The sequence below is a fragment of the Parasteatoda tepidariorum genome, chromosome 4 (assembly GCF_982258835.1).
Source record: "Parasteatoda tepidariorum strain Cologne lab strain chromosome 4, Ptep-v5.0, whole genome shotgun sequence".
NCBI lineage: Eukaryota > Metazoa > Arthropoda > Arachnida > Araneae > Theridiidae > Parasteatoda > Parasteatoda tepidariorum.
The window spans coordinates 111,965,885-111,982,083 of NC_141758.1; the positions used below are offsets into that span (position 1 = coordinate 111,965,885).

Consider the following 16,199-nt stretch of genomic DNA (forward strand, 5'->3'; position numbering starts at 1 on the left):
TAAACTATTACCAATTTACAAAACCATGAAAATTCTACGGAAATGAGATTAAAAAGAACACAATAAAGTTTGCATATTTTAATAAACCATTTATATTGCTTTCGAAATGAGATTGCAAAAATAATTATTAAAAATTTAAAAACTTATATCAAAACTTTACCAACAATATTTATTTAAAACATATTATTTCATATATTCAAACATATCAGTTTATAAGCATCAGCTCAAAAATATCAGCTTAGTTAAAACAAGTTGATTCATAACAATTTGATTTAAAACATATCATATCAGTTATTTTATGCTTGTTCCTCAGAAATAGCGAGAGAAAAGCAGCTTTTGCCATATAAGTGGAATATAATGGCATTTAATATATACAGTGAAACCTCCTGTTATGGACACTCCTGCAAAACGGACGCCTCTCAATACGGACATATTTTTAATTCCCCGGGAATCTTCTATGAATAAACCATTACGAACATTCTCCGCAAAGCGGACACTCCCGTATCCGGACGCGGACAGTCATTTTGGTCCTGAAGCGTTGTTTTTTATCTCTCCAAACCGGACACTACTTTTTCTAAATAAATTGCAAGCTAAAAAAATGCAACTTTTCACCATTTTTAAAGCATGTAAATAAAACTTTTTGCCTTATCCATAACTAAAAATATTGTTAAGCTATTTCACCACCGAAAAATCAATCTTTCTCCCGTCACTTTGCCTTATAAGAAAGCCTTGTAAAGAAAGGAGAGAAAATGGTACTGCACTCCTGAAATAATTCTGACATCGGCATCTTTTGATCTTTTCATCTGGATCACACAGGTTATGAGACCCCTCAAGTTGAAATGACTTCTCTCAATGCTTCTTCCCCATTGAAAATTTCTTTAATTTTCTTATCAATTTGAAGACTGTATTTAACACAACTGGGGTAAAAGAAAGAGAACAGAAGTATAATCTTTGAGGTGTTTATATAAATGAAACATTTATTCAGAAATTCGATAGCTGATCAATTGTGAATAATCATCTCCATAGGTTCTCATGATTTACAGGTATGCATTACTTTTTTTTCTGTGAATCATGGGAGGTTTATTTTCCAAGAAGGTATTAACCATGTTCCCTATCAAAGGATAAGTAGGTGTAAGGGGATGTGAACCTAATAATTGAAACGGACTGAGGACAGTACGCTCTTATTTGGTATCATACGTCTAACTTGAGTATCTATACTAATAGGAAAATTATATTTATTTATCTGTAGCTACATCCAGAATTATGTATTTATATCAAACTTCTTTATGTATTCTTTTTTATCTTACTTATTGTTTAAATAAATATTCTTGTAGATACTTACAGTATCGCTATAGATATTATTTAATTATTTCTACATCTTTGAGAATATTCTAAAAACAATTTACGGTGTTAAATTTCGTTATTAGGGTACCCTTCCCGTAAACGGACAACTCTCATAAACGGACAAATTTTTTGATCCCATAAATGTCCGCTTAACGGAGGTTTCACTGTATATATATATATATATATACACTCCGAGCAGCGAAAAAATACTTTAAATGAGCAAATTTTTTTCCTTTTAGGTAGGTTTCTATGCGATAATAAAAAATCTTAAATAGTTGCCCGGGGGAAATTTAAATATTTTTTCTATACAATATATCTTGGTTCTCAAAATTTCTACTACTTTAAGCAAGCGGGTTATTCAAATATCAGTTATGCAATTAAGTGGGGCAACTGTATAAGGAAAATGTCAACTAAAATAAATATATAAATAAAAATAAACAATTCTGTTTAATTGATGGCGTATGCGTTATAAAACCAAAATTTTTGGAAAAATTATCGATAAAGATCAAGCAGCAAAGAAATAGGAAGAAAAAATTTAACTATATTTTCTCTCTAAGAAAAGCTACAAATGTACTTCTTCAGTTGCTACTTCAAATACTACTTCAGTTTACTAATCCTTAATGGAAGAATAAAATTTTATAGGGCAAAAATTTACAAAGATTTATTCAGACTTCAATAGTTAAGTATTTTATCAAAGGCTATCAAGCCATGTCATTTCTTTAAAAATAATGATAGTTGACTGGAACTTTTCAAAATGTAATGAGGCAAATAATAATGGTAATTACTCAGTTAGTGTAAAATTTCCAGTTTCTGCATGGAATTACTATTTATAAACTATAATGAAATTTATTTGATACATAAGGAGTTAAAAAGCATTAATTTTATAAAAATTAGAGAGCTAAACTAACACGAATCAAAATTACAAGTGACTACATTTTGAATATTGTTGTTAAAATTATATTTAAAATTATATACTTTCCAAATCAGAGAATATATAACTTAAAAAGAAGATAATGATCATGGTTTAGATTAAATAAAAGAAAAAGATTGCCACTCTGCAAAATTAAATATTATAGAAAATTAAAGGATCTTAAAAGTAGTTATAAACGATATGCATAGTGATGATAAGCACTATATCAATGTAAATTTAATAATAAAAAAGAAACTTAAACTACAAATTATTTTCAACTTTATTTTTTTTTATTTCAAAATTCATATTATAATTTTTCATTAATTAATTTTTTATTTTTATCTTAAACTGGAATAAAATTTGTCTAACAATCTTCATCAATGAGAAAGGCGAGAACCATTCAGTCATGTCTTTTAAATATAAATTGTAAAAAGATTAAAACATTCTAAAAACAAACATTGAATTGCAGGAGGATTCAAAAAAGATAGTTGAAAAGTGAACTACAAAACGAAATTCATCCATCAAACTGTCATTTCCTTGGTTGACCCTCCCATCCTAAAGCTGACCACATAGAGCGTAAATAATTCCCTTAACAGCAAACGGAAGAAAAGGGGGGAGGCATTCCTTTTGTCTGACTCCTGCCCATTTCAGGGGGAACTCCTTTAAATATGTTTGCCCATTTAAGAGTAAAACTATTTCAAGTAAGCGCCACCAAGAGGGTTAAAATATTTTAAAATTTAACTATTATTATACATCTTTTAAAACCAATTTTGATAATAAACACATTGTTTTATATTATAAAGTTTCTTCATTAGTACAATGTCAATAACTAATGTTTTTAGGCAACAATGTTACGATATTTGAAGTGTTTACGTCTGGTCTAACAGATCTTTCGAGTTTCTTTGCATAAGTGCTTTTAATTGCTTAATTTGCTTTTTTTTTATTTCTAAGTACGAAAATCTTCTGAATTTTTCAAAGTCTAACCGTTTGAAAATATTACTAAGTTTGAAATACCATAAAATATTTCTAAGTACGAAAATCTTCTGAAATTTTCAAAGTCAAAACCGTTTGAAAATATTACTAAGTTTGAAATACCATGAAATATTTCTAAGTACGAAAATCTTCTCAATTTTTCAAAATAAAAACAGTTTAAAAATATTACTAAGTTTGAAATACCATGAAATATTTCGAAATACGAAAATCTTCTGAATTTTTTAAAGTCAAAACCGTTTGAAAATATTACTAAGTTTGAAATACCATAAAATATTTTTAAAGACGAAAATCTTCTGAATTTTTCAAAGTCAATACTGCTTGAAAATATTTCTAAGTTTGAAATACCTTGAAATATTTCGAAATACGAAAATCTTCGGAAATTTTTAAAGTCAAAACCGTTTGAAAATATTACTAAGTTTGAAATACCATGAAATATTTCTAAGTACGAAAATCTTCTGAATTTTTCAAAGTCAATACCGCTTGAAAATATTTCTAAGTTTGAAATACCATGAAATATTTCTAAGTACGAAAATCTTCTGAATTTTTCAAAGTCAAAACCGTTTGAAAATTTTACTAAGTTTGAAATACCATGAAATATTTCTAAGTACGAAAATCTTCTGAATTCCCGCGCAAAGTTCATTTTCCAAGCGAAGAATTTTTCTCCCGGGCTGTGGCCGTCGACATCCGCATCCCCGGCCTCTCGTCGAGAAAATTTAAATTTGAACGGCAAACGCATATTGGCCTTTCATGCCTCGCTCGGGCTTCGTCTCAGACTTCCCGTCGCCGGACTTAGAAGAATTTCCACAATTTTCGAGACTTAGAAAAATTTCGGAAAAAATTGGACTTTGACAAAAAAACACTCTAAAACTAATTAAAAAAAATGTAACTAAAAATTATTATTACATAATTATAATTAAAAATATTATTTATATACATTTATCATATTATATAAATTTCATATTAAAATAATTTAAAATAATTTAAAAAAAATAACACAAAATTATTATTATATAATTATATTATCAAATTTATATTATATAACTATTATTAAAAATTATATTTTTATACATTATATTATATACGTTTTTTATTAAAATATTTTAAAATTTAACTATTATTATACATCTTTTAAAACCAATTTTGATAATAAACACATTGTTTTATATTATAAAGTTTCTTCATTAGTACAATGTCAATAACTAATGTTTTTAGGCAACAATGTTACGATATTTGAAGTGTTTACGTCTGGTCTAACAGATCTTTCGAGTTTCTTTGCATAAGTGCTTTTAATTGCTTAATTTGCTTTTTTTTTATTTCTAAGTACGAAAATCTTCTGAATTTTTCAAAGTCAAAACCGTTTGAAATTATTACTAAGTTTGAAATACCATAAAATATTTCTAAGTACAAAACTCTTCGGAATGTTTCAAAGTCAAAACCATTTGAAATGTTACTAAGTTTGAAATACCATGAAATATTTCTAAGTACGAAAATCTTCTGAATTTTTCAAAGTCAATACCGCTTGAAAATATTTCTAAGTTTGAAATACCATGAAATATTTCTAAGTACGAAAATCTTCTGAATTTTTCAAAGTCAATGCCGCTTGAAAATATTTCTATGTTTGAAATACCATGAAATATTTCTAAGTACGAAAATCTTCTGAATTTTTCAAAGTCAAAACCGTTTGAAAATATTACTAAGTTTGACATACCATGAAATATTTCTAAGTACGAAAATCTTCTGAATTTTTCAAAGTCAAAACCGTTTGAAAATATTGCTAAGTTTGAAATACCATGAAATATTTCTAAGTACGAAAATCTTCTGAATTCCCGCACAAAGTTCATTTTCCAAGCGAAGATTTTTCTCCCGGGCTGTGGCCGTCGACATCCGTCGTCGACAAATAAAAAAAAAGCAAATTAAGCAATTAAAAGCACTTATGCAAAGAAACTCGAAAGATCTGTTAGACCAGACGTAAACACTTCAAATATCGTAACATTGCCTAAAAACATTAGTTATTGACATTGTACTAATGAAGAAACTTTATAATATAAAACAATGTGTTTATTATCAAAATTGGTTTTAAAAGATGTATAATAATAGTTAAATTTTAAAATATTTTAATAAAAAATGTATATAATATAATGTATAAAAATATAATTTTTAATAATAGTTATATAATATAAATTTGATAATATAATTATATAATAAGAATTTTATGTTATTTTTTTTAAATTATTTTAAATTATTTTAATATGAAATTTATATAATATGATAAATGTATATAAATAATATTTTTAATTATAATTATGTAATAATAATTTTTAGTTACATTTTTTTTAATTAGTTTTAGAGTGTTTTTTTGTCAAAGTCCAATTTTTTCCGAAATTTTTCTAAGTCTCGAAAATTGTGGAAATTCTTCTAAGTCCGGCGACGGGAAGTCTGAGACGAAGCCCGAGCGAGGCCGGAAAGGCGAATATGCGTTTGCCGTTCAAATTTAAATTTCCTCGGCGAGAGGCCGGGGATGCGGATGTCGACGGCCACAGCCCGGGAGAAAAATTCTTCGCTTGGAAAATGAACTTTGTGCGGGAATTCAGAAGATTTTCGTACTTAGAAATATTTCATGGTATTTCAAACTTAGTAATATTTTCAAACGGTTTTGACTTTGAAAAATTCAGAAGATTTTCGTACTTAGAAATATTTCATGGTATTTCAAACTTAGTAATATTTTCAAACGGTTTTGACTTTGAAAATTTCCGAAGATTTTTGTACTTAGAAATATTTCATGGTATTTCAAACTTAGAAATATTTTCAAGCGGTATTGACTTTGAAAAATTCAGAAGATTTTCGTACTTAGAAATATTTCATGGTATTTCAAACTAAGTAATATTTTCAAACTGTTTTGACTTTGAAAAATTCAGAAGATTTTCGTATTTCGAAATATTTCATGGTACTTCAAACTTAGTAATATTTTTAAACTGTTTTGATTTTGAAAAATTGAGAAGATTTTCGTACTTAGAAATATTTCATGGTATTTCAATCTTAGTAACATTTTCAAACGGTTTTGATTTTGAAACATTCCGAAGAGTTTTGTACTTAGAAATATTTTATGGTATTTCAAACTTAGTAATAATTTCAAACGGTTTTGACTTTGAAAAATTCAGAAGATTTTCGTACTTAGAAATAAAAAAAAAGCAAATTAAGCAATTAAAAGCACTTATGCAAAGAAACTCGAAAGATCTGTTAGACCAGACGTAAACACTTCTAATATCGTAACATTGTTGCCTAAAAACATTAGTTATTGACATTGTACTAATGAAGAAACTTTATAATATAAAACAATGTGTTTATTATCAAAATTGGTTTTAAAAGATGTATAATAATAGTTAAATTTTAAAATATTTTAATAAAAAATGTATATAATATAATGTATAAAAATATAATTTTTAATAATAGTTATATAATATAAATTTGATAATATAATTATATAATAAGAATTTTATGTTATTTTTTTTAAATTATTTTAAATTATTTTAATATGAAATTTATATAATATGATAAATGTATATAAATAATATTTTTAATTATAATTATGTAATAATAATTTTTAGTTACATTTTTTTTAATTAGTTTTAGAGTGTTTTTTTGTCAAAGTCCAATTTTTTCCGAAATTTTTCTAAGTCTCGAAAATTGTGGAAATTCTTCTAAGTCCGGCGACGGGAAGTCTGAGACGAAGCCCGAGCGAGGCCGGAAAGGCGAATATGCGTTTGCCGTTCAAATTTAAATTTCCTCGGCGAGAGGCCGGGGATGCGGATGTCGACGGCCACAGCCCGGGAGAAAAATTCTTCGCTTGGAAAATGAACTTTGTGCGGGAATTCAGAAGATTTTCGTACTTAGAAATATTTCATGGTATTTCAAACTTAGTAATATTTTCAAACGGTTTTGACTTTGAAAAATTCAGAAGATTTTCGTACTTAGAAATATTTCATGGTATTTCAAACTTAGTAATATTTTCAAACGGTTTTGACTTTGAAAATTTCCGAAGATTTTTGTACTTAGAAATATTTCATGGTATTTCAAACTTAGAAATATTTACAAGCGGTATTGACTTTGAAAAATTCAGAAGATTTTCGTACTTAGAAATATTTCATGGTATTTCAAACTAAGTAATATTTTCAAACGGTTTTGACTTTGAAAAATTCAGAAGATTTTCGTATTTCGAAATATTTCATGGTACTTCAAACTTAGTAATATTTTTAAACTGTTTTGATTTTGAAAAATTGAGAAGATTTTCGTACTTAGAAATATTTCATGGTATTTCAATCTTAGTAACATTTTCAAACGGTTTTGATTTTGAAACATTCCGAAGAGTTTTGTACTTAGAAATATTTTATGGTATTTCAAACTTAGTAATAATTTCAAACGGTTTTGACTTTGAAAAATTCAGAAGATTTTCGTACTTAGAAATAAAAAAAAAGCAAATTAAGCAATTAAAAGCACTTATGCAAAGAAACTCGAAAGATCTGTTAGACCAGACGTAAACACTTCTAATATCGTAACATTGTTGCCTAAAAACATTAGTTATTGACATTGTACTAATGAAGAAACTTTATAATATAAAACAATGTGTTTATTATCAAAATTGGTTTTAAAAGATGTATAATAATAGTTAAATTTTAAAATATTTTAATAAAAAATGTATATAATATAATGTATAAAAATATAATTTTTAATAATAGTCATATAATATAAATTTGATAATATAATTATATAATAATAATTTTGTGTTATTTTTTTTTATTATTTTAAATCATTTTAATATGAAATTTATATAATATGATAAATGTATATAAATAATATTTTTAATTATAATTATGTAATAATAATTTTTAGTTACATTTTTTTTAATTAGTTTTAGAGTGTTTTTTTGTCAAAGTCCAATTTTTTCCGAAATTTTTCTAAGTCTCAAAAATTGTGGAAATTCTTCTAAGTCCGGCAACGGGAAGTCTGAGACGAAGCCCGAGCGAGGCCGGAAAGGCCAATATGCGTTTGCCGTTAAAATTTAAATTTCTTCGACGAGAGGCCGGGGATGCGGATGTCGACGGCCACAGCCCGGGAGAAAAATTATTCGCTTGGAAAATGAACTTTGTGCGGGAATTCAGAAGATTTTCGTACTTAGAAATATTTCATGGTATTTCAAACTTAGCAATATTTTCAAACGGTTTTGACTTTGAAACATTCAGAAGATTTTCGTTCTTAGAAATATTTCATGGTATTTCAAAGTTAGTAATATTTTCAAACGGTTTTGACTTTGAAAAATTCAGAAGATTTTCATACTTAGAAATATATCATGGTATTCCAAACTTAGTAATATTTTCAAACGGTTTTGACTTTGAAAATATCAGAAGATTTTCGTACTTAGAAATATTTCATGGTATTTCAAACTTAGAAATATTTTCAAGCAGTATTGACTTTGAAAAATTCAGAAGATTTTCGTTCTTAGAAATATTTCATGGTATTTCAAAGTTAGTAATATTTTCAAACGGTTTTGACTTTGAAAAATTCAGAAGATTTTCATACTTAGAAATATATCATGGTATTCCAAACTTAGTAATATTTTCAAACGGTTTTGACTTTGAAAATATCAGAAGATTTTCGTACTTAGAAATATTTCATGGTATTTCAAACTTAGAAATATTTTCAAGCAGTATTGACTTTGAAAAATTCAGAAGATTTTCGTCCTTAGAAATATTTTATGGTATTTCAAACTTAGTAATATTTTCAAACGGTTTTGACTTTAAAAAATTCCGAAGATTTTCGTACTTAGAAATATTTCATGGTATTTCAAACTAAGTAATATTTTCAAACGGTTTTGACTTTGAAAAATTCAGAAGATTTTCGTATTTCGAAATATTTCATGGTATTTCAAACTTAGTAATATTTTTAAACTGTTTTGATTTTGAAAAATTGAGAAGATTTTCGTACTTAGAAATATTTCATGGTATTTCAAACTTAGTAATATTTTCAAACGGTTTTGACTTTGAAACATTCAGAAGATTTTCGTACTTAGAAATATTTCATGGTATTTCAAACTTAGTAATATTTTCAAACGGTTTTGACTTTGAAAATTTCAGAAGATTTTCGTACTTAGAAATATTTTATGGTATTTCAAACTTAGTAATATTTTCAAACGGTTAGACTTTGAAAAATTCAGAAGATTTTCGTACTTAGAAATAAAAAAAAAAGCAATTTAAGCAATTAAAAGCACTTATGCAAAGAAACTCGAAAGATCTGTTAGACCAGACGTAAACACTTCAAATATCGTAACATTGTTGCCTAAAAACATTAGTTATTGACATTGTACTAATGAAGAAACTTTATAATATAAAACAATGTGTTTATTATCAAAATTTGTTTTAAAAGATGTATAATAATAGTTAAATTTTAAAATATTTTAATAAAAAATGTATATAATATAATGTATAAAAATATAATTTTTAATAATAGTTATATAATATAAATTTGATAATATAATTATATAATAATAATTTTGTGTTATTTTTTTTTAATTGTTTTAAATTATTTTAATATGAAATTTATATAATATGATAAATGTATATAAATAATATTTTTAATTATAATTATGTAATAATAATTTTTAGTTAAATTTTTTTTAATTACTTTTAGAGTGTTTTTTTGTCAAAGTCCAATTTTTTCCGAAATTTTTCTAAGTCTCAAAAATTGTGGAAATTCTTCTAAGTCCGGCGACGGGAAGTCTGAGACGAAGCCCGAGCGAGGCTGGAAAGGCCAATATGCGTTTGCCGTTCAAATTTAAATTTCCTCGGCGAGAGGCCGGGGATGCGGATGTCGACGGCCACAGCCCGGGAGAAAAATTATTCGCTTGGAAAATGAACTTTGTGCGGGAATTCAGAAGATTTTCGTACTTAGAAATATTTCGTGGTATTTCAAACTTAGTAATATTTTCAAACGGTTTTGACTTTGAAAAATTCAGAAGATTTTCGTACTTAGAAATATTTCATGGTATTTCAAACTTAGTAATATTTTCAAACGGTTTTGACTTTGAAAAATTCCGAAGATTTTCGTACTTAGAAATATTTCATGGTATTTCAAACTAAGAAATATTTTCAAGCAGTATTGACTTTGAAAAATTCAGAAGATTTTCGTCCTTAGAAATATTTTATGGTATTTCAAACATAGTAATATTTTCAAACGCTTTTGACTTTAAAAAATTCCGAAGATTTTCGTACTTAGAAATATTTCATGGTATTTCAAACTAAGTAATATTTTCAAACGGTTTTGACTTTGAAAATTTCAGAAGATTTTCGTATTTCGAAATATTTCATGGTATTTCAAACTTAGTAATATTTTTAAACTGTTTTGATTTTGAAAAATTGAGAAGATTTTCGTACTTAGAAATATATCATTGTATTCCAAACTTAGTAATATTTTCAAACGGTTTTGACTTTGAAAATATCAGAAGATTTTCGTATTTCGAAATATTTCATGGTATTTCAAACATAGTAATATTTTTAAACTGTTTTGATTTTGAAAAATTGAGAAGATTTTCGTACTTAGAAATATTTCATGGTATTTCAAACTTAGTAATATTTTCAAACGGTTAGACTTTGAAAAATTCAGAAGATTTTCGTACTTAGAAATAAAAAAAAAAGCAAATTAAGCAATTAAAAGCACTTATGCAAAGAAACTCGAAAGATCTGTTAGACCAGACGTAAACACTTCAAATATCGTAACATTGTTGCCTAAAAACATTAGTTATTGACATTGTACTAATGAAGAAACTTTATAATATAAAACAATGTGTTTATTATCAAAATTTGTTTTAAAAGATGTATAATAATAGTTAAATTTTAAAATATTTTAATAAAAAATGTATATAATATAATGTATAAAAATATAATTTTTAATAATAGTTATATAATATAAATTTGATAATATAATTATATAATATTAATTTTATGTTATTTTTTTTTAATTATTTTAAATTATTTTAATATGAAATTTATATAATATGATAAATGTATATAAATAATATTTTTTATTATAATTATGTAATAATAATTTTTAGTTAATTTTTTTTTTAAATTAGTTTTAGAGTGTTTTTTCTTCAAAGTCCAATTTTTTCCGAAATTTTTCTAAGTCTCGAAAATTGTGGAAATTCTTCGACGGGAAGTCTGAGACGAAGCCCGAGCGAGGCCGGAAAGGCCGATATGCGTTTTCCGTTCAAATTTAAATTTCCTCGGCGAGAGGCCGGGGATGCGGACGTCGACGGCCACCGCCCGGGAGAAAAATCTTTCGCTTGGAACATGAACTTTGTGCGGGACTATACATGTGAGGCATAGTGAGCGTGTCTCAAGAAACGCAACGCTCTCGTCTCGACAAGGGCGAGGGCTCGCTTCACGGAAACAAAAGGTCTCGGCTATTCAGTAGCAGCTCGGACAGTAGTTTGTAGCCGCGAGGAGACTGAACAGTGATGGAAGCATTTACGAGGTTTTCTGCAGTTTGTTCCGGCGCGAGCACGACTCTCGACGGCAGAGCACTCTCGCGTCCAGGCGTTGACGCCAAGGGAGACGCAGTGAGTCTTGAACCGACTAGAGGAAGAAGGCTCTAGTTCGATCTGTGCGAACGGGGACCCGGCCGTCATGCCGGGTCCGGCGCCCTCGCCAGCCGGGGGCTCCACCGCCTCTGAGATTCGAAGCGCCGCTTCGAACGCTCGCTGAACGTGAAAGTAACCTGGTTGGTCCTGCCAGTAGTCATATGCTTGTATCAAAGAAGAAGGGAAAGTCTGCTGCGGCCGCAGCAGTAACTCCAGCTCCAAAAGCGTATATTGAAGTTGTTGCTGTTAAAAAGCTCATAGTTGGATCTTAGTTCAAAACGGGTGGTCCGCCCTCCGGTGGTCACTGCCAGTTCTGAGCATTGCCGCCAAAATTGTCCGATGATCTTTACCGGTTGTCGTTCGGTTTCGGCAATTTTACTTTGAAAAAATTAGAGTGCTCAAAGTATGCATGACGCATGAATAATGGTGCATGGAATAATGGAATAGGACCTCGGTTCTATTTTGTTGGTTTTCGGAACACGAGGTAATGATTAAGAGGAACAGACGGGGGCATTCGTATTGCGACGCTAGAGGTGAAATTCTTGGACCGTCGCAAGACGAACTACTGCGAAAGCATTTGCCAAGAATGTTTCCATTAATCAAGAACGAAAGTTAGAGGTTCGAAGGCGATCAAATACCGCCCTAGTTCTAACCATAAACGATGCCAGCCACCGATCCGGCTGTGTTCCTCAAATGACACGCCGGGCAGCTTCCGGGAAACCAAAGCTTTTTGGTTCCGGGGGAAGTATGGTTGCAAAGCTGAAACTTAAAGGAATTGACGGAAGGGCATCACTGGAATAATGGTAAATATTTGCCTTGAACGAGGAATTCCCAGTAAGCACGAGTCATCAGCTCGTGTTGATTACGTCCCTGCCCTTTGTGCAAACCGCCCGTCGCAACATCCGATGGAATGATTTAGTGAGGTCCTCGGACTGGCGCTCTGGCTGACCTCCGGGTCGAGCCGGCGTGCCGGAAAGTTGATCGAACTTGGCCATTTAGAGGAAGTTAACGCGTAACAAGGTTTCCGTAGGTGAACCTGCGGAAGGACAATTAAAGATGGGTGCCAGTAGGCTCCGACATCGGCCTACGCCCGGGGATCCTTCACTGGCGATCCCCGCCTCGACCGCAACTGTCAGTGCCGTGTGGGCGTGCCTGTTTCCCAGCCCTTCGACCTGGGGAAGAGGGAGGTCCTTTGCTGGGCTAGGCTTGAAGAGGGGGCTTGACCTGAGAGAGCTCCCCGCCCCGTTGGTGCCGATGCATTTTCCCCCTTCTCGGAGGAAAACTCTTGATTCAAAACTCTCGAACGCAAACCGGCTCTAGTCGGCCGAATCGAAACTACCACTCCGAGCAGTGGATCACTCGGTCCACGGGTCGGAGAAGTACGCAGAACATGTGGTACAGTGTGAGTACATTTGGTACAAGTGGTTGGTCTAATGACCAGTGGTGCGAAGATACCATCTGTGGGATAAGGACTGATTGCCCTAAGTCACCATCCCTTTTAGGCAATTAAAGATGGGTGCCAGTAGGCTCCGACATCGGCCTACGCACGGGGATCCTCCACTCGCGATCCCCGCCTCGAACGCAATTGTCAGTGCCGTGTGGGCGTGCCTGTTTCCCATCCCTTCGTCCTGGGGAAGAGGGAGGTCCTTCGCAGGGCTAGGCTTGAAGAGGGTGCTCGACCTGAGAGAGCTCCCCGCCCCGTTGGTGCCGACGCATTTTCCCCCTACTCGGAGGAAAACTCTTGATTTGAAACTCTCGAACGCAAAACGACACTAGTCTCTGAATGTGATTGGCGCATTGTGGATTCATTTGGAACACGTGGTTGGTAAATTTTTAGTACATGAGTGGGTCGAATGACCAATGGAGCGAAGATGCCATCTGTGGCATAATGACTGAACGCCCTCAGTCAGAATCCCTTTTAGTTAGTCATCAGGAGACCGTCGTGATTTTTTTTCATGTCTTATTTGATCGTGTGTGCGAATTTCTGAATTGTTTTTTTTTCTTCCTAAGTCTTCCGTTGATCGTGTGTGCGAATTTCACAATTTTTTTTTCTTCATGTCTTTACTTGATCGTGTGTGCGAATTTCTAAATTGTTTTTTTCTTTCATGTGTTTCGTTGATCGTGTGTGCGAATTTCTCATTTTTTTTTTCTTCATGTCTTATTTGATCGTGTGTGCGAATTTCTCAATTGTTTCTTTTTCTTCCTGTCTTTCCTTGATCGTGTGTGCGAATTTCCAATTTTTTTTTCTTCATGTCTTATTTGATCGTGTGTGCGAATTTTTCAATTGTTTCTTTTTCTTTCTGTCTTTCCTTGATCGTGTGTGCGAATTTCAAATTTTTTTTTTCTTTCTTCCTAAGTCTTCCGTTGATCGTGTGTGCGAATTTCACAAAATTTTTTTCTTCATGTCTTTCCTTGATCGTGTGTGCGAATTTCTAATTTTTTTTTTCTTTCATATGTTTCGTTGATCGTGTGTGCGAATTTCTCAATTGTTTCTTTTTCTTCCTGTCTTTCCTTGATCGTGTGTGCGAATTTCAAATTTTTTTTTCTCTCTTCCTAAGTCTTCTGTTGATCGTGTGTGCGAATTTCACAAATTTTTTTTTCTTCATGTCTTTCCTTGATCGTGTGTGCGAATTTCTAAATTGTTTTTTTCTTTCATGTGTTTCGTTGATCGTGTGTGCGAATTTCTCAATTATTTTTTTCTTCATGTCTTATTTGATCGTGTGTGCGAATTTCTCAATTGTTTCTTTTTCTTCCTGTCTTTCCTTGATCGTGTCTGCGAATTTCCAATTTTTTTTTTCTTTCTTCCTAAGTCTTCCGTTGATCGTGTGTGCGAATTTCACAAATTTTTTTCTTCATGTCTTTCCTTGATCGTGTGTGCGAATTTCTAAATTTTTTTTTCCTTTCATATGTTTCGCTGATCGTGTGTGCGAATTTCTCAATTTTTTTTTTCTTCATGTCTTATTTGATCGTGTGTGCGAATTTTTCAATTGTTTCTTTTTCTTTCTGTCTTTCCTTGATCGTGTGTGCGAATTTCAAATTTTTTTTTTCTTTCTTCCTAAGTCTTCCGTTGATCGTGTGTGCGAATTTCACAAATTTTTTTTCTTCATGTCTTTCCTTGATCGTGTGTGCGAATTTCTAAATTGTTTTTTTCTTTCATATGTTTCGTTGATCGTGTGTGCGAATTTCTCAATTTTTTTTTCTTCATGTCTTATTTGATCGTGTGTGCGAATTTTTCAATTGTTTCTTTTTCTTTCTGTCTTTCCTTGATCGTGTGTGCGAATTTCAAATTTTTTTCTTCTTTCTTCCTAAGTCTTCCGTTGATCGTGTGTGCGAATTTCACAAAATTTTTTTCTTCATGTCTTTCCTTGATCGTGTGTGCGAATTTCTAATTTTTTTTTTCTTTCATATGTTTCGTTGATCGTGTGTGCGAATTTCTCAATTGTTTCTTTTTCTTCCTGTCTTTCCTTGATCGTGTGTGCGAATTTCAAATTTTTTTTTCTCTCTTCCTAAGTCTTCCGTTGATCGTGTGTGCGAATTTCACAAATTTTTTTTTCTTCATGTCTTTCCTTGATCGTGTGTGCGAATTTCTAAATTGTTTTTTTCTTTCATGTGTTTCGTTGATCGTGTGTGCGAATTTCTCAATTTTTTTTTCTTCATGTCTTATTTGATCGTGTGTGCGAATTTCTCAATTGTTTCTTTTTCTTCCTGTCTTTCCTTGATCGTGTGTGCGAATTTCAAATTTTTTTTTCTTTCTTCCTAAGTCTTCCGTTGATCGTGTGTGCGAATTTCACAAATTTTTTTTCTTCATGTCTTTCCTTGATCGTGTGTGCGAATTTCTAAATTTTTTTTTCTTTCTTCATAAGTCTTCCGTTGATCGTGTGTGCGAATTTCTAATTTTTTTTTTCTTTCTTCATAAGTCTTCCGTTGATCATGTGTGCGAATTTCACAAATATTTTTTTCTTCATGTCTTTTGTTGATCGTGTGTGCGAATTTCTAAATTTTTTTCTTTCTTTATGTCTTCCGTTAATCGTGTGTGCGAATTTCACAATTGTTTTTTGCTTCATGTCTTTTGATGATCGTGTGTTCGAATTTTTTTTTACTTTGAAATATTTTCAAAATGTTTTGGACTTCGAAAAATTCTGAAGCTTTTTCCACTTAGAAATATTTCATGGTATTTCAAATTTAGTAATATTTTCAAACGGTTTTAACTTTGAGAAATTCAGAAGATTTTCGTACTTAGAAATATTTCATGGTATTTCAAACTTAGTAATATTTTCAAACGGTTTTGACTTTGAGAAATTCAGAAGATTTTCGTACTTAGAA

The 16,199-nt window shown here is 30.7% G+C and overlaps 1 pseudogene; it reads left to right on the top strand.

Annotated features, from left to right (window-relative positions):
* Positions 1–12,010: 12,010 nt before the first annotated feature.
* Positions 12,011–12,929, top strand: LOC147812561 (small subunit ribosomal RNA; annotated as a pseudogene; the record flags this gene model as incomplete).
* Between the last annotated feature and the right edge of the window lie 3,270 nt (positions 12,930–16,199).